The 20415-nt window shown below is 39.8% G+C and overlaps 1 protein-coding gene across 3 annotated transcripts in view; it reads right to left on the reverse strand.

Moving 5' to 3' along the window:
- Nucleotides 1-20415, reverse strand: part of GRIK5 (glutamate ionotropic receptor kainate type subunit 5) — a 3838183-nt gene that overhangs the window by 2006978 nt on the left and 1810790 nt on the right. The gene's annotated exons all lie outside the window — the stretch shown is intronic.

A 20415-nucleotide genomic window follows, 5' to 3' on the forward strand; every position in this document is an offset into this window, starting at 1 on the left:
TTTGTGCAGATGGGATTTAATTCTATTAATGTCTGATCGCCACAGGTGCTTCAGTTTCTATTACGTACTATTGAATTATGCCTAAGAGCAATTTTGTAAGCATGTATTACTGTTTTTCCATGATCATTGTGGAAACAATGTGTTCTAGTCATACAATACAACTCTGTAGTTAAGCAGGGCATAAATTACACTGTACTGTTCAAAATGACACTCAGCATTCTAGTTCAGTTTGTAAACACCTGCAGAGGTATTTAAAGGGTGCATATAGGTGGGACAATAGCACAGTTAGAATCCCTATTTATAAAATAACCGATAGTGAGAAATGCAAAGTTCATTTTCAGTGCAGGTCTTCTGTAATGTATACTTAATGGGAGACACAGCAGTGAAAGTTAAATAATGGACACAGCTGAGAACTAAGAAAAGATCAGTTTAGTGTAACAAAGAAAACAGTTCAGCTACCTGCTGGACAAAATGTTATTTGCTGAATATAAATACATCTTACCAAAGAGCTTATGCCTTTACACATCTATCACTTAAAGCATAACAGCCCGGCTTAGGAGGTCATCTTATAAGATACAGGACTATTTAAAGACATGGGCTGACAATGGTAGAGCTCCTCTATTATTCCCTTTTGTGGAATTAACTACATTAAGAACTGTACCAGCAGACAAGCTCCCACCTAAAGTGGGTCTGTGCAGTGTTCATTAACAGACATAGATGCTAATGAAAAACAGTGCAACTACAATAAGGGTGGATTCTGTTCATGGATCAGAATCTTAGTTCATTGTGATATTTTAGTCAGATGAAAATTACTGCTTTGAAAAGAAACCTTTTTTATTAGCAAGCATAGTTTCATAAAACACAGAAAGCTTCATTAAGAATCATGTACTTATACAAGTTTTCCTTATCCTGCATGAGGTCTCTTACACTGCAGTTCACATTTCACTGTTTATTTGGCATTTTCAATGTGCTTGATATATTTATTATTTCTGATAGATGCTTGCACCCCATTTCCTGTGGGCCTTTCATGTGCTAGGTCTGCTTTTCCTCTTTTCCTACTTGTCCTGACAAATGTTGCTAGTTTGCGTGGCCTTTTTTTTTACATCAGTAGATCTTTTCCCACAGGCAGTAACATCCTTAACTTCAACCTTCCCTTTCTCCTTTCCTTCCAGGCCAATGACAATACTGGGGGTGGGGGTAGGGGTAGGGTGTTATCTGGAGCTCCCTGCATATCTGTGCAGTGCAGCCAGATGGCCAGCATTCACACAATTACAATGCTCCATGTGGGTAACTGAAAACGGACAACCCTCTAGTCTCATGTACAGCTCAGCTTTGCAGAAACTAGTTTCCATTGCTGTCTCCTTCGGGGATTAGAACAGGTAATCAACTAGTCATCATTTTTTTCAGGCTGGATTTTAGGGTACCTCGGCTCACTGATTTAAACTTGGTCTGTACAGTTTACAATTAGGACTAAATCTCTGTGCTAGCAATGTCAGCTGTATGACCTGCTTATGAAAATACTGTGGCTGCATCTGCACACACAAGAAATATTATTTTATTTATATTATTATGCCATTGTATTCTGCATTTTTTTACTTGCTGTTAACTACAGCCCAGCAATGTGGGTACATGATGTACAGAAACACATATAAAAATAGATCTGCATCTGATGTCTGTCTAAAATTCAAGATGAAGCCAAAAAATAGCCCTTAGCAGCTCCAAAAAGGGCTCCCCTGAGAGAAAGGCTAAACAGACCCCAAACTGGCAGCCAGCAAGCAGGGTTCACATACATAGTCAGTGAAAGATTGCTTTTCAGTCAGCCAGTCAGCAGACTTCATAAACCATGGATAATCACTGCATAGCTTTATAGCTTCACAAATTTAATCAAGTCATAATCTCAAAACCAGCAGTTGGTATCAAAGCAAATATGTCAAAATGCACAATTTTCTGGCATGACAGTAATTTTTTGCCTTAGAATATGAAACTCATTTCTATTCGCATTCTGTTCTTGATAGATTTTCCAGACATAATACAAGATACAGTTAGTGTGTTCTTGTCTTAACTCACTTGACCTTTACAGTTAATTCAGAAATTCAGTATTGTCTAAGAAACCTCCATCAAGGTCACCTCATTAAAACCAAATGTTCCTTTTTAAAGAAAACATCAGAGTACTTGGATAAGCGTTCTTCTGATATACACATCTCCCTAAGAAACATGACAAGTTTGTTCAGACAGAAATGGTGCAAAGCCTCAAGAACCCTGCATCGAGGAAAAAAATTTTGGCGAACTCAAGGTCTCATACTAATACATAGCAAATTCTCACAAAATATCACACTTTACACTAACTGGAAAATGTAATATAGAACAATGAAGCCCGCACTGAAAGGATATCACCAATGGGATATTATTATTATTCTTTGTTTCTTTTGTTTCAGGAGACTTTTAAAAAGGATTTAGAGAAGGAAACTATAGAACAAGGAATTGAATTAAATACTATATTCTTATGGAAAATTCATTGAGTTTATTTTGTATATTCATCCATTAAGACAGGAAGCTAATTAGAGTTAGGAATGACCTAGGATAACCAGTTTTCTTACATGAATCACTAAGGCACAACGTATGGAAGTGGAGCTTGAGAGACTCAAACCTATAATTACACAGTGAGGTTACTTAATATGTCATACCTCAATTTTGTGTATTAGGCTGTATTCATGTCTAACAGTAAATAATAAAACATGATCAGAAGATGCATTGAGAACCATGACCTACCATATTTGATGAAAATATGATAATAGTAAATTTTAGGATGGAATGAGAACACATACTTTGAATGCAGAAGTGATTATGCTGTCACAACACTTGTGTTTAGCATGAATTCGTTTTGGAAACTCCTGGTCCTGTTATCTAAGACATCATAACTTAACCAGTTTTGCAACAGATGACTGACTCTTCTTTATCTGTTGTACTGTCACAGATGAGTCATCTCTCAGAGTCAGCAAGAAATATAGTAGATCAGACTGATGTGTGTTGCCTACAAGTGGAGTGACAGCATTGCTTAGTGGATGATGCAATAATCAAAAACAACTATATCGTGCAGACACGAGTTTGAATCCTATAGCCTCTTCCTGATTACCAGGTATGTTTAAATGTTTCCAGGTTACTGCTAAAACAGGCTGATGCATGCAAAGGGCTTACATTGTTAACAAAGACCAGATAAGTTGGTCTTGCTAAATAATGTCAGAAAATCACTTTTATTACAACAAAAGAAAATAATACATGCACAATTAATATTGAGCTTGTATTAAAATGAATATGTTTTTAAAAAGGAAATGTTATGTCAGCAGTGATGGTTAGAAAGTTTTTAGTGGTAGAGAAGTCAAAAAGTCTGTCTTTGGGTGAGGAGGAATTTGAATTACTGATAGTTACTACTACTCTTCTGGAAGTGGATGTGGGTCTTTGTACTGTCTGTCAGCTCTCAAGTAGGGATCGGGGGGGGTGTAACGGTAGAGAATGGAAGGCAAAGAAAAATGTTTGTGGGAGTCACAGTAACATCACCTCCTTTTCATAGGTTCATAGGTTGATACTAGGCTATCTGCCCTAGGGCATTTATAAGCCTAGCCAGAGTATGTTTGGCTTTCGCCACCCTTTTAGATTAGTTGACTGTGCCTCTGTATAGTAGGTCACAGAAGATAGCCCTTTTGAGGTTAGTTTACTATGCCTCTGTCTAGTAGGGACACAGAAGAGATCCCAGGGGTAAACCTATGATCTCCCATCCACTCGTCAAGATTTCTCTTGAAGAGGGTCATTGAGGGACTCTGCCTAACATGGATTGGGAATTTGTTCCAGAGTGAGGGAGCCTCTGGGATATCAATCTGTCCCTCCAGCATGTCCTATTTATTTCTGTGCTGAGGTTTAAGTCCCTGGAGCGTGTAGCTATAAGGGATTTGGATTTTCTGAGGTGGAGCATGTCCATTAATTCTGGGTTGGACATGGCTTTATACGTCAGGCACAGATCGCCTCTGAGTAGGCAGTAAGCAACTGAGTAGAGCTGGAGTTTCTTTAGCCTGACTGCATAGGGCATCTGTTTGAGTCCCTTGATCCTCTTGGTGAGGTACTTTTGGGGTCTTTCCAGTTGCTGCAGGTGTCAGGTAAGGTACAACCCAAATGGGGCATTGTATTCAATTATGGGCCTGATGAGTGATGAGTAGAGGTGCACAATGACCTCTCTTGATCTAGATGCGAACCCTTTCGTGATAAGGTGGGCTATATAGAAGGTCTTTCTAACCACTTTGGCAACGTGATTTTCAAAGGAGAGATTGCTATCTACTTGGGTCCCCAAATCCCTAATTACTTCTTCTGTACTTAATGGATTACCACATATGTGGTAATTTGTGGGCACTTTGTTTTTCCCAAAGGGGATGACTATGCACTTTTTGGCATTTAGCTTTAGGCCATGGCTCTGGCACCAGTTATCCATCTCTGTGAGACCCTTTTGGAGGATGCTTGTGTCAGTTGGCAAGTCGATTATGGCACCCAGTTTGCAGTCATCTGCGAACTTGGTCAGCCATAGTCCTCCCATTTTAGCCTGTACCTCAGAGAAATATATACCAAACAAGAGAGGTCCCAGGACTGAGCCTTGTGGGACACCACTTGTAACTGGTTTAGAGTCTGACATGGTGCCTGCAATTCTGACCATGTGGGTTCTATCCCTGAGCCAGTTTGCAACCCATCTTGTGACATAGGGGTTGATATTTAAGCTGGTGAGCTTATTTATGATGCCCGAGTGGGGTATTGTGTTGAAGGCTTTTGCGAGGTCTAGGTAGGCTGTGTGGACTACCTTCCCTTCATCTATGGCCTTGGTGACTGTTTCAAAGAAGTCGACCAGGTTCAAGAGGCAAGAACTGCCCTTAACAAAGCTGAATTGGGTAGGATCCAGTGTTTGGAGGTTCCCAATGTCTTTGTTTATGAGTTTCATGATGATATGCTCCATAGCTTTGCAGACCAGGCTAGTCAGGCTTATAGGGTGATAGTTTCCGGGGTCCATTGTGGCACCACCTTTGTAGAGTGGGACCACTGTTGCTGCATGCCATTCCTTGGGTACATATCCTGTAGTAAGGCTAAGATTGAACAGTGACTTTAAGTGAGGGTTCAGTTCTTCTTGGAGTTCATGTAAGACGCAGCCCGGGACACCGTCCAGTCCCATTGATGCTGTGTTTTTTGCTTTGGAGATGGCAGCTCTCACCTGTGCATCTGTGATGTCAGGGAGGCTACACTCTGTTGGGATAGACATTTGCTCTTGTGGGGGGGAAGGGCGGGAGAAGTTTACACTGAACCTGTCTGCCAGGATGTTGGCAATGTCTGTGGGTTCAGTGTATTTTTTGTCATTTTGAACTAACACAGAGCATATCTGGGAGTTGCCATCCAGGTTCCTGACATAACTAAAGAAGGCCTTGTGATTATCTTTAGCATCTTGTGCAATTTTTCTTTCGAAGCTGGCCTTAGATGATTTTATGAGGGATCGTAGTTTCTTGCTAGTACTGATCAGAGATGCCTTCCCTTTTTGGGATTTTGGTCTATCATGTAGTAGCTTCCTCCTTCTGTTGTACAGCTTATTTATGGCTGGGGTCCACCAGACAGGTCTCCTGCCTTTGGAGGAATGAGTCTTGGTTTTATTTAGGATAGCATGATCCATGCATTCCTGTAGGTGTCCATAGAAAGAGTTTGTAAAGGATTCTGCAGTTTGGGCCATATTTTGCACTGGTCCGGGGGCTTTGAAGGATTCCACCTCGGTTTTGAGAAGTGTGAAGTTTGCTTTTGAGAAGTTCTTCACCGTGGTTTCCTTGGCTGGGGGCAGGGATGGGATATGGATGTCCAGTGAGATTAATTTATGGTCAGATCTTACCAATGAGGGGTATACCTTTGGTATGGAACATAGATTCCCCATGTTGGTGATGATCAGGTCCAATATGTCTTCCCCTCTTGTGGGAGTGGTGACCAGTTGTTCCATAGCATTTCAGTTTATAAATTCTAGGAACCGTTGGACGAGGGTGTTGGGGCTTGAGTAGTGCTCCCAGTCTATGTTTGGGTAGTTGAAGTCACCCAATATAATGGTGTTTGCAGAGACCTTCATATTCTCCAGTGTTCTCAGGAAAACCAAGTGGGGTTCCTGAGTTTGGGAGGGTGGTCTGTAGCAGGCTACAAACTGAAAGGCAGTTTTGCCCACTGTTAGTTGCACTTGGATGGTCTCTGATGTTTCATGCAGTGCCACCAACCTGGAGGTGTGGGTATCTTTGATGAATATGGATACTCCCCCACCTTTTGTGGTTCGGTCCGAGTTTTGGGGCTGAAAAGCATGGTATGAGGTATATCCTGTTAGTGCTGGGGTGCTCTCGGGAGCCTTGAACCAGGTTTCTGTTACTGCACAGATATCGATATTCTCCATACTGAGGAGAGCCTTGAGTGCGTGCATCTTGAGGTTTAGACTTCTGGCATTGAGCAGCATTACCCTTAGTTTCTTTTTCTTTGTGTTGTCTATGGAGGTGGGTTTGTCTTTTGAGCCTTGCCTAAAAAAGGCACTATAGGGGTGGCAAGAGCCTTAGCCAGTATTTGAAAGCCCAGGGGTGACAGGTGCAAGCCGTCCCTAGCAAAGCAACGTGGCTTGTCGAGCATGTCATCCCAGGCTGACAGACACTGGATCCTCTTTGAATGACACCAATACTTTAGCCAATTGTTAAAATTGATCATTTTGTCTTTATACTGTGGCATCATTCTTGGTGAGGGTAAGATGCTACTCAAGGTCAGGGTCATACCGGCCTGGGCTACATGATCAGAGAGCTCCTCTATGTCTATTTTCATGTAGTCCAGGGAGGTACGTCTCAGGTCATTCACACCAGCATGGACAATGACAGAGTCATATTTGTACTTGCTTTGGAGTGACCTGAGTGTTTGTGTTATGTGGCGGATCCTGGCACCCAACAGGCAGCTTACAGTGACCTTCTCCTTGTTCAGCCTGGTGAGTGGGACGTCAGTGTGTCTGACAATAGAGTCACCTATTACAAGTGTATTAGGTGTGTTGTTTAGCCTTAAGGGCTGTGATTGTGTGGCACACTGACTTTGTGAACTATGTGATATGTGGGTATTGTTGTGGGGTAGCAGTTGCTTGGATGTCTTTTGGTTGATGAAGAAAGGAAGAAAGCTGCAAGAGACTAACAAAAAAAACAATAGAGGTTGGAACGTGTCACTTTCAGGGCCTCTGCCATTCTTCACCAATACAAGGCGCAAAAAAAGTGGTGGGTAACAGACACATTCCCAGGGTTTTAAGTCAGTATGGAGAGGGAAACAACCAGTAAAAGTGCATATTTAAAGCAGTGTACAAGCTCTTGCCATAAGTGCTTAAATAGACACATTTATTATTTATACCACTAAAGAGTAGACATGCTTGTTATGAAGTTATCACTGTTAATATATTCGTCATTTCGCTTGGATTTTGAGTTAACACTAGTATTGAGCACAAGTATTACCCTTTCTGGCTAGGCTTATATAGGCCCTCGGGCAATAGCCTAGTACTTACCTATGAACCTATGACCCTAAGAGGAATAAGTGTGATGGATATTCTCCTACCAAGGCAGTAAACCATGATTCCCAGTGTGAATTTTGTTTTTTACAATGCACATCGTACAAAGGGATGACCTGAAATGCTCACAGTTGTACTGCTTACAGATAATTTTAATGGTGCACTGAATATGCACTGAAACGATTGCTCTCCCACCATGCGGTGCAAGGAGCGTATCTAAGTAGCACTAAGTAACAAACAAGTGTGTAAGTACTTGGAGGATAGAGGCATCACTAATAGAAGGTAGGATAAACAGCAAAGTAGTGTGTACAACACCATTCAACAAGATGAGCAACATAACAACAATGTAGCATTCAAGCTACATGCAGGCAGCTCTGTGAACTCCACAAGTCAACAGCACATAAGGCACTTTGGGCATCAGGACTATGTACCCTCTATTAACATGGGATGCACCTGGGGGCTAACACTACTATAATGCAGGGCACTCAGCACAACAGAACTCTGTATCCTATAGCTATATAGCACACATGATGCAACAGGGACAGTTTAATACCTGAAAGCAGGTTGTACAGCATGTGTGTATCGAATATGTAAATAGTGTACAAGTCACCAGGAGATGCTGTCACACATAAAGGTAAGATACATGGTAAAACATCAGTATAATCTGACAACATATCAGCTCTATGACTACTGACACAGTATTTGGCTATGTAGATATGGATGGTACCTAAACAATTCCTAGAGATGAAATGTGCAGCATGCAGAGGGGTACACCAATGAACTGTGCAGCATGCAGAGGGGTACACCAATGAACTGTGCAACATGCAGAGGGGTACACCAATGAACTGTGCAACATGCAGAGGGGTACACCAATGAACTGTGCAGCATGCAGAGGGGTACACCAATGAACTGTGCAACATGCAGAGGGGTACACCAATGAACTGTGCAGCATGCAGAGGGGTACACCAATGAACTGTGCAACATGCAGAGGGGTACACCAATGAACTGTGCAGCATGCAGAAGGCTACACCAATGAACTGTGCAGCATGCAGAGGGGTACACCAATGAACTGTGCAGCATGCAGAGGGGTACACCAATGAACTGTGCAACATGCAGAGGGGTACACCAATGAACTGTGCAGCATGCAGAGGGGTATACCAATGAACTGTGCAGCAGGCAGAATGGTACACCATTTGCCATTAGTACTCGAGGAATGTTCAGAAATATACAGGATACAATTCACTCACCACCTGTCCCTGCTTACTACCTGTTCATCTGCTCTTCAAACTCCATAATTAAAATTATGTAGTATACAGTCCTGGCAAGCTATGGTTATATGTTGGAATGCACTGATATAAGCTCAACCCAGCTATGAGTATTGTTGCCATTATTTAATTGTGTTGTTATATAGTAGCCACAGTGCGTCATATGCAGTGCGTTATGTGTTTACATTAGATGCAGGTGTGTGCATGTGAACACGTGTGCAGTGGGGTACTACATACAGTATTATCACTATACTAGTCACAGAATTGCTAGATAACCTTTTTTGGAAACAAAATACAGTTTTTACTGCTGGGACACTAATCTCTGTTCTCCTACACATTAACTACATATCTTTGTCATTCACTTTGTTTAGTAGATCATAAATAACAGTAGTTCTGTTAGTCATGCTTTTTTCTCATCTATATATGTACTGCATGTCACTATTTGACTTGGGGCAGAGCAACATAGTGATTTTGAAGCACTAATGCAAAGTTCTCTATCTAAACTTGTACTTAAGGCATGCCCTGCTTTTTATACTTAACTGTCCCTACACAGTGCAAACTGTCTTTGAGTCTGTCCCATGTATTTCTTATAATTTATTCCACTTTTCCTAGGACCTTGGGTGGACATGCCCTCATAGACAGCACCTCACAACTCTCCCTCATCTCCTTCTTAAATATCAGCTTCCTGGAAAAAGGGATAGGACTTAGGACTCTACTGGATGCTACATCGACTCCATGCTTCTCACCCTGACTGCTAATGACATCCTCACCTGAGGGGTCAGGATAATACTAGCCAGAATCTAGACTTTTTTACACACATTCCACTAAACTGGTACCATCAGAGGAGTGTATGGGAACCATGGGGGAGCACAGGGTAGCCAGTGTTCATCTAGATTATTGAATAAATAGAAATTTCCAGAGAGAGAAGGGCAAACATTTTTAAAATTTTTGGGCCCTCCTCTTAACTGACCATTAACTGCTCGTGGGAACCTCTCCTTCTTCTCTGTGGCTACTGAACCTGACAAGACACCTTCTGAATTTTTCTGTCACATTTGGGGCCAGTGAGGAGATCATAACACCTCAGGGTAGCATTGCATTGCTTGCAAATAGTAATTTTTTTTTCTTTTATTATGCCCTACATTTTTCCTGTCCCTTGTGCACCCATACTGTCCAGGAATGTAAGTGTAACAGGCATGCCTGCATACTATCCTGCCTCCATAACAACTCAGCCTATCTCCTACCTCCCTTAGGGCAACATGGGTCTATGTCAAATCTTCAAACACTGGAAATGTCGAATGTTATATGGTTGAGACCATATGATCGACATTTCAAGTGTTCTAAGATTGACTTTTAATGTATGGTGCAGAATGGAAGAATTTCCCTTTTCTGCACTGAAGTGTGGTCTTGGAGTTGGTATATTTAAGTAGGGGGGTGTGGGGGGTGAAGCTGGGCTTGCCCCCCTTCTCGCACTGTTAAGGTGAGTTTTTCTTTTTTTTTTTTTTTGTTATTATATATTCGAACTTCCGAATGTCGACCATATGGTCTTGACCATATGGTATTCAACATTTTGGACTTACGAATATATATCATAGACCCGGCAACATCCCCCCCCCCCACACACACACACACACACACACACACACACACACACACACACGCACACATATCCCTAACCTCCACTGGAAAGCAACCATGAGATGAGCCTCACTACAAACTCTGCCCAAAGAAGTATGCCCATCATCCCACAACAGCACCTCAGATGCCATTGTCACTAATCAAACATGGATAACCTGAACTGTAGACAGGGCTTTATCCGTCCTCCACATGGCACTGGTTGGAAAGGGCAGCTGTGATGAAATGGTATTTTGATGAGCTTATCTTCAATAAGCAGGATATAACCATAATTGGTGTATCCTTATCCCATATACATTAATCAATCCTAAACAAATGACCCCATCCTGCATCTCAAATAAACCATGACTAGGGGCCAGATTCAAAAAGACTTGCTAGCAGTGTAAGTGACTTACTTTGGTGTCAGGCCTACCTATAAACAGACTTACACTAGGATTAATACTGCTTTCATGCCTCTGAACCTCTCAGTTCAGGAAATCTCCACAAAGGCAGAAATAATGGGGGTACAAAGTCCCAAAAATAGGGACATTTGTTAAATATTGCTCCTATAAACTTAGAAAGTTGCTAGAATAATAAGTTTTGCATTATTATATATTTTCTGAAAGATATGAAGCCTGAAACTCAAATGCACCTCCTACAGATAAACTGGAATAGAAATTGTCATTTCACTGTTCTTGACCTCCTTGGAACATATCACTGGAACCTATTTCCACTGCCTAACCATTGCTGACAACAATTACCCACTGTACAGCTTTGATAACAAACCTGTCTCAATCCAATGATAATATCACTGCTTCAATAAACTCTGAATATTTTCCTAAACTGTAACCATCTCAATAAATATTACTTCAGTATCTGCAAATTTTGCTCAACTTAGTCTACATATCTGCAAATATTTAAATTACTAATGTAAGTATTTCAGCTTTTAGGGGTTACCACAGCAGATCACCGGTCTACTTATGATTGGCAGTGGACTTTTACGGTGTCGAGTTGCCAGCCTGGCACCCAAACTTCAGAGAAGGCACACACACACTCACGCACCTACCTGCATGTCTTTTACCATTCAGTCAATCACAGGGAGGACATGCATACTCCACACAGAAGACATTCCAGCCAAGAACTGAACCGGGAAGCCTCGGCCAACACTAATGTAAGTAATCTCTTTAAATTCAAACACTGTAGTCATTTCTAATTAACATTGCCATTTTGTCTACATTCCATGGTTGTTAGAACCCGTAAACATTTTTTTTAATAGACGGTTTATAAACATCTTACTCTGTATCCAATTCTTTGATGTAATCTACTTGGCATGTTGTATATAATGAGCCTGGATCACAGCTAGAAAAATATTATTTGACAAGCCACCTCCTAGATTAACAAATGTGTGGATAGACAGACAGAGACAAATAGTGAGATGAACAGATAGATGGATTGATGCATATCTGTATTGGTAAACTTTGGGAAAAACTCCTGCTTACTTAAAGGCAAGCCACAAGCAAGCATGCCTTTACAACTATACTGAAGGATTTATCTACCTCCATGCTGCTTAGAGTAAAACCTAGCTATGTCTCAGATGACTAAGGTTCAGTTAGCAACTTCTGTACTAGAACAGTAGTTAAGGGGCAGAAATGGAGGAATGATGAGACACTACCTGCTCTGGTCTTTCGGGGATAGTGTTTTGGGGGGGGGGGGCCCTGGATGCACAGTCTATGTCAAAAGCTTTGGTGTAGGCTGAAGATCAAATAGTCATGTCTGCTGAAAGACATATAAGACCCTTGAGGGTTGCACCACTTGTTGAGGTAGGTTATACACCACATAATGCCCTACTGTACTCCATCCATTAGATGTCAATAGGCATGCACCGAAAGGGAAATGTATAGCATAAGGAATAGCCATCTGATCATTGTCTGGAGGACAACCATGCTGAGACCCTACTTTTAGCCCATACACAGGGAAGAATATGTGATAAAACCTCTGGCAATGGCTTAATGGTGGCAGAAATGAAGGTGAAAAATGTTAAATAGAAGAATAATAATACAATAATAGACCATTACTGGACCTGTAACTGTAGAGTGGCATGATAATATAAATACAGGCAGCAAGTCAGTGTTTTGTTGTTTACATATACATTTTTTCTTATTAATTCATCTTTCTCTTCATAATTGTTGAATCATATCACTGTGACCTCTATTTATAGTCATATGTCATAGTGCCACATTTCAGAAACATATGGTGCTGCTTTTTTATATCTGAACACCTGTTTAAAGTTAAAATTTTAACATCATATAGAATATTTTCTTATTATCTTTTTGGGTATTTGAGACTCTGCTTTTACATATACCAGTTATGTTAAATCCCTTAACAATGAATTATCTCATGTTTGCATGCTATATCATAGGTACATTTTAACTATTACTGAAATCGTCTCACCCTCTTATTTTTTTTCTGTTATTGTCTGAAAGAATGTTTTACTCTTGATAGCTGCTGTTTACATTTTTCTGACAGGGGCTCCAATGGTAGTTTCCATCTGGTCATTTCCAGCAAATAAATGTAATAAATATCTTTGTTGCTGTGTAACACATTGAGTCGAAGAATAAAAGAGATCAGGAGTAACAATAACTATCTAGTCAATCCTCCTGCTTAGCTCTATACCCAGCTGCTGACTGTGGTCACAAGTCAGCCTAGACATTTGTGAGCAAAGGACACTGTGTCGGTCATTGCATTTGTTGGGGACCATGGAAATCTGTGAGCATATATATGCATATATCAAATCAGTGACTGGCTGTGAAAGTGAGTAAATCAGTGTCAGTCACTGACTCATCTGGGAAATGTCTGCTTCTTGGGGGATCGCTTAGCATTAAAATGTTAATGGTAGTGATGTCTTGGTGGCTGACTGTGGATGGCATGTTACACATCTTCTAAGGTGTCTATGGCCAAGAAGCATGATGCAGTCAGGAAGAAAATGTCTGGTGCATCTGTGAGAAACCCTCACAGAAGAGCAAAATCCAATGTCTTCCTGTTGGGGGTTTGAGGAAATGATGGTCAGCAGGTGCCGTTGTGAAGGCACTGTGTGCTGACAGATTAAATGCAAGGCTGTTATTTAGTGGACTTACATCCCAGATAGTCTCTGAAGCATATTAAAACAGTTGATCCTTACTAAAGTTAACAAAACAAAGAAAAATCCTGACTTTTGCTCATTCAGACACTGCAGAGCTTATTTATCAGCTCATAGAAACATACATGTTGGAGATTAAAAACATCTTTGCTATGTTAAAGTGCCTCTGGTTCTTCTGTCATCACAAGGCATTCAAGTAGTCTATTAATTAATATAATGCTATGACACTTAATAGGTTTCACACTAATTCAGTTTTAATGGTTTTTACTTAAACAGTAGAAAAGGTAACTGTGTAATGATTAATTAGTTGTATAATGTATTTCCTGTGATGAAATAGATCTGCTTAATAACTTTAATAAACGTGTTAACTATTAGGCATGCTTTGCATGTATTTTATGTATTTGTATTAATGAAATAGTGTGAACGTTAACAGATGTGGCTATTTAAATGGTTTCATAGAAATTAAAAATATATCCCTCTTAAAGACCTTGAAGACCTTGTCATGGCCTAAGTTCCAACAACATTTTATCATAATAAAGATGAATCTCAGAATCTCCAAAATGAATATATTTTGAGCAATTACTTTGCTTTCAGAATCACATTGTTAGTTTGCAATATACTTGAGAGTTCTTTTAAAACTGGTTCAAGGCAAGATGTTTTTTGTGCTTTTACATAGTTCAGGATGTTACAAAAGAGATGAAGCAACTTCACATGGGGAATCTTAGGTAAACAAAAACGCTCCTAAAGAGATGGAGGTAGAGGTTGGCACAGCAGGTATAAAGTTAGAGGTTGGTGCTGCAGATATAAAGGTAGAGTTTGGCACTTCAGGTTGGAAGCTAGAGGTTGGCACTACAGAGGGTGGCCTAATGGTTAAGGTGTTTGCCTTACAAACACAAGGTGCAGGGTTTGAGTCTCACAAGGGATAATTGGCTAGGCTTACAATGGCTCACAAGGGCAGTTAGCTTAGTACTAACCTATGAACCTATAAGCTATGGAGGTAGTGGTTGACTGCAGATATGAAGGTAGAGTTTGGCATGGCATATATGAAGGTAGAGGTTGGCACTGCAGATATGAAGGAAGAGTTTGGCATGGCAGATATGAAGGTAGAGGTTGGCACTGCAGATATGAAGGTAGAGTTTGGCATGGCAGATATAAAGGGAGAGGTTAGCACTGCAGATATGAATGTAGAGGTTGGCATGGCAGATATGAAGGTAGAGGTTGGCACTGCAGATATGAAGGTAGAGGTTGGCACTGCAGATATGAAGGTAGAGTTTGGCATGGCAGATATGAAGGTAGAGGTTAGCACTGCAGATATGAATGTAGAGGTTGGCATGGCAGATATGAAGGTAGAGGTTAGCACTGCAGATATGAATTTAAAGTTTGGCATGGCAGATATAAAGGTAGAGGTTGGCACTGCAGATATGAAGGTAGAGGTTGACAGTGCATCTTAAACAATCTTTCCAATGATGCATATGACAATGGGACAGTTAAAACCTTCAGGAACACTGGAATTAAAGCAGCCAGTGTTTCAGTGCTTAGTAACTGTTATCTTTGTATACAATTTGCAATGGCAACTTCAACAGAAGAAACTCATGAGGAAAGATCTCTTCCAATATCTGGAAGTTCTATGAGGTTACTACCACATTATGTTTTTCTTTCAGACTGGTGGGTACACTGGAATACATTGTTTGTCAGCTGCTGAGGATTTGAATAAAAGTAAGAAAATAACTGTTGCATATCCATGTTTGGGTTAAATGAAGTACATCTAGAGAATGTTTCATATTTATCAAAACAAAATGCATGATGCATATTAAGACAGGCATTATATAAACAAATGGGATGTTGTTTGAAACCACTGAGTTTCTGATAGGTCAAGACCAGCAGCATAAAACTGCTGGGAGTTATAGATTTTTCAGTGAAGAAAACTGTGTTTCCAGATTCCCTCAGCAGGTTGACAAGTCAATATGCTTAATAATAACTTCACCAGTCACTAGTGAAAATGATCATTAGGTGACTGCACCAGTCGCCAGTGAAAAGGATCATGACAGGTGGCTGAGTCAGTCAGTAGTAAAACAATAGTTCTTACTGGTGGACAACCAAAAATTATCACCTTCTTCCTCAACAAATGTTCAGTCTCCAGACTGGTGCAGTATGTCTCTAATACTGAGAACAGTTTGTGTAGCATCTTTTCTAAAAAATATGAGCAGATGTTGGTGTATGTCTGCCCACCCTTCCAATACCTTCTTGGGATATAAAGGAAGGGTGGAACTCCAACAGACCTTGTTTCTGATGGCAGCTCACATTTGTACGCTGTGCTTATAGACCAGGTTTGTCCCTGAGGTATGGTGCACAGCAGCTGCGATTACACTCTGCAAGGGCAGCCCCACCACTGACCCTAGAAATGGCAGGCCTATTAGCCTGATAAGCTTCATTTCTAAATCATGAAATGGGTCAAAATAGATATAAAAAACTATGAAATAAAAAAAAAAAAGTATAAGACTTAGACCGCAGCAGTTTTGCTTTGTTATGAGTAAATCCTAACAAACATGATGAATTTTTTGAGAAGGTAACTTAAGCTGTGTAGAGTGGTCACCCTTTTCATACAGAATACATTGCCCTCTCCAAAGCATTTGATACCATACCACATGCTAACATTAACACCAAGCTAAATGCACTCCAAATTGATCCCTTATGTAGTTAGAAGGATAGCTAATTGGTTGAGGGACAGAGCCCACAGTGTGAGGTGGCAAGTGCTTCCTCAGAGAGCATGAAAGTAATCAATACAGTACTGCAGAGATCCTCACAGGGACCCCTGCTATTTTAAATATACTTCTCTGATCTCCAAATCAAAAATGGGGACCTCTGGTTAATCAAGTGTGCAGATGATTGTAAACCTGGTGTTATATGTAAACCCCCCTCTGATATGCAGAAGCTACAAATTAAACTTATACATGTAAATAGATTGTACGCTAAAGATACTCTAAAACTAAATGCTAATAAATGCAATATTGATGCATTTAGCAAACAACCCCCCCTAATTTATAGCAGAGAGCACAGCCCATGGCAAAATTAAGATATTGTTGGAGACCTTGGAACATGAGTACAACACTCCCTGTGCTTTGATTATCATGTTGGAACACTAGTCAGGAATATGGCACAGTTGATTACAAAGGGTATTTCATCTAGAGCCAAAGAAGTTTTTACTCCTTTTATATTGCACTGATCAGGTCCATCATTAAATACGATGAATCCTTTGGGATGTATCCTACTAAATATGTCAAGAAGTTGGAGAAACCGCAAAGGTCCCTGGCAATAAAAGATCTTAGGCCTAAAGAACCAGTCATTAAGAGAGTCTGGAAGCCTTGTCCCTGTGTTCAGTGTCCTATAGACTCCTTAAGGATGGTCTGTGCCTTGCCTTCTGGGCCATTACAGATCCAGAAGTCCAAGACATCTTCTTTCTCCTCAAATTAAATGATCCAGTAATCACAAGAAACAGAGACCTGAACATGATTTTGCAAATAAACAAATCACAGTAGAGAATCAGATTTGTCACACAATTTAAGATTTGTTAACTGGGGTAAAATATTGATCCAAATGGACCCATTTCAGGATCAGCTCAGGTGAAACACACAGCCATTTTACAGTTTTAGGTAGATAAAAGTGGTAACAATAAATATGACAACAACAACAGTAACAACAATTTAGAATACAATAAATAAGTAAATGTAGAATAATTCACTGAGGTTCAAGTGCATTGGAGATGGGAAGGATATTTTTCACGTATAGATTAGAACATATAATGAAGGTTATAAATTTACCCCATGTTTGACTGGCCTATTGAGTCTTGAAAAAGGATACAAGTTCTAGGGGTGGAAAATGACAAGGTATAAATGGCCACATGGTCCAGATGGCTTGTTCATTCTATTTATTTGTTATTGTTGGCCAGGAAAGTCTAACTGGGCAGTCCCCATTTTCAAAAGAGGCCCTGACAAAAAAGTTCCATTACAGCACATTTATATTAACAAGTGAATTTCAGACACTTCTTAGAAAAACAACAGTTGTATATCTTAGAAAAAAAAAACATAATTACAGGACAGGTATATACAGTTTACAAAGACAGGTATATACAGTATTCTAAATACATCAGATCTATAACTGGGGAAGCTTCTTGAGTTTCAGTCCTGAAAATAGTTTAGGTTGAAACTATAAAGTTTTAGAATTCAGCAATGTATGCCTCCTCCACATTTCATTATCCAAGTTTTGCTGGGTTCAACACAAATTCAAAATGAATGAACAGTAAAATGACAGCTGGCTAAGCCTTTTAATCCTCCTCACAAAAAAACTTTCATCCGGCTGTTCTATGCCACCTTATATTTAACTCCTCACTTCAACTTTGATTTTATTACAGTCCTCATTTCCTAAGCACTCATACAATCAACAAAGAAAAGTCATGTGTGCAGTAAAATAAATTTAACCAAAATACACTAAAATTTATGTAGCAGCGTTAGTGAATCAATACTCTAGGCACAGATAAAGCTATAACATGGTCCATTACATCTTGATATCATAATATATCTACTGCAATTTCAGATATCATAATTCCATTATAAAAAGCTGGAATGTACTCAACTTCAAATGGTCTAAAAACATAGAATTGCCATGACAAACTGAAAATCTGACTTACTATACCACAGGGGCATGTTCAATAAACTGCAGAATACCCCTTTATACCCCTTCACCAAAGATGAACAGAATCAGCAGATGAAAGTCCATTGTCCATGAAAATCACCAAAAACGTCATTCGGCATTTCAAAATAAACTTCTATAACATGTAACACAGAGTACTGAAGAAAAACAGCAAGTACCTAATGCTAAACAGTGAATTCTGTGATAAAAATATGTCTAATACAAGAATATTTCCTTAGAATCACACATTCACAGAAGCCCACAAATGCCATATTGCTGCTGAGTTGTCATGGTTCCTGTTCAGCACTGGTTATTACTGCCCAGCACCTGTGCTTTGCACACCACTGGTTACTATTACCCAAATTCCTCTATAGGAATGGTTATTACTGCCCAACATCCTTGCAATGTTATCTCTGTTTTGGAGCTTTTCTCCCCAGGCCACCCCTGAAAAGGGGAGCTTCTATTTACCCAGTCTGCCCAACCCAGTAAATCAATGCCAATAAATAAATAAAATTCTAATTTATGGCATTATTGACAGACTGTAATCTTCAGTGATTTACCAGAATATCAAAACATGGGACAGGGCAAAAATATGAGGCAAAATCAAGGGTAGTTTAGAGGTATACATGCTGAGACATACAGGCATTTTTCACTGTGTATTTAAAAGGTTGTATGCAGTGTAAATCCTGCTATTTTATAGCATGAGTCACTCTGGGGTTATGGATAGAAAGAATGTTTATAGGATTCTGTGGTACTAGATCCATTTCATTATCATCAAGGTATTTAATGTGAGGATATTATATATGGGAAACCCAAACTTAACAGATGGTTGAAATGCATCTTAAATAGGTTGATAGTGTCTGCTGTGCAGGGCTGCCCTAAATATTTTATAATGGTGTCACCCGACAGAGTTCACCCATCAGGACAAAGCTTGAGATGTCAATCAGAAGGGATGAAAGGGCATGACGTTGTCACAAGTGGCACTGAAGCATCATGAGTAATGGGAATTTTTCTTTCAACCTTCTCTATCCAATGAACTGTATTATATCATTCTCCTTCAACTCACATGGTGATACATGAGTATAGCTTATTACAGGTATCTGAAGGGCATGATGGGTAAACATTTATGGAAGGGTACCCATTACTTAATCATTGAAGGATAAATTAGTGGTGTGGGAAGTGCGAATAAGAAGAAACAGAAAAGAAACTTAAACTGGGTGTTTGTAAAAAGACTTTTCTTTCCATCTTGCAATGCACAAAAAGGTACAAGCAGATAAGGTGACTTCGGTGATTCAAATACAAGTCAAATTTCATCACATAAAGAGAATGGACTACTGTCATACAGTTTACATCTGTAATCTACAGCCTTTTGGGATCTGTGACTGTGGTGACATCGACATTGCTAATGACATTAGTGAATTTAAATTGAAATGACTAAGGACATACATTTATATCTGTAAACTACATCCTTCTTGGATCCATGACTGTGTTAACATTGTCTGTAGCACAAAGCTGAAGGCAGAAACATTCAAGCTATGATGAAGTTTGTATCTCAGTGGATGGCCTTCTGGAAATAACACATGCAGCACAACCACATTACCATATTCATGGCAAACATAATGCAACTTTAAGGTTCAGATGTTGTCTAGTTATTAGTTTGCAGCAGTTTCTCACTTCTAAAATTTAAGCACAGAAATCAAAAACACTAGAACCAGGCTATGTGTTTAACTTTTCATCAAATAAGTGTTTTGACTGTTGCTTACTGCTCAGGGTGTTTGCACAGAACCTGTCCAATGTGGGAGGAAACTGCAACTCAACATAATAAAATCAGAAGTCCAATTCAGGTGGAACAGCGAAACAAATAGATTTTATGAAGTTGTGTTTGATCTAATTGTCAGTATTTGACTTTGGTCCAGCTCCAGTGATTCAGATTTCATCAAAATCCTTCATCCTGAAATTATACAACATTAATGGAATTATTTTCTCTCTATTGTATTTCTCTCTTGCAGAGCTGTCCTGCCAGGTGTGAGTAGGTACTTTCTACTTGCTAAACTGACTTAATCTGTGATAAAATATATTATCCTTTCAAATACTACTATGGGGTTATGAAACCTATGACAAGAGGAAGGCAAGAGCAGCACAGG

The sequence above is a fragment of the Protopterus annectens genome, chromosome 8.part0 (genome assembly GCF_019279795.1).
Source record: "Protopterus annectens isolate FY-2018-M chromosome 8.part0, PAN1.0, whole genome shotgun sequence".
Taxonomy (NCBI): Eukaryota; Metazoa; Chordata; order Ceratodontiformes; family Protopteridae; genus Protopterus; species Protopterus annectens.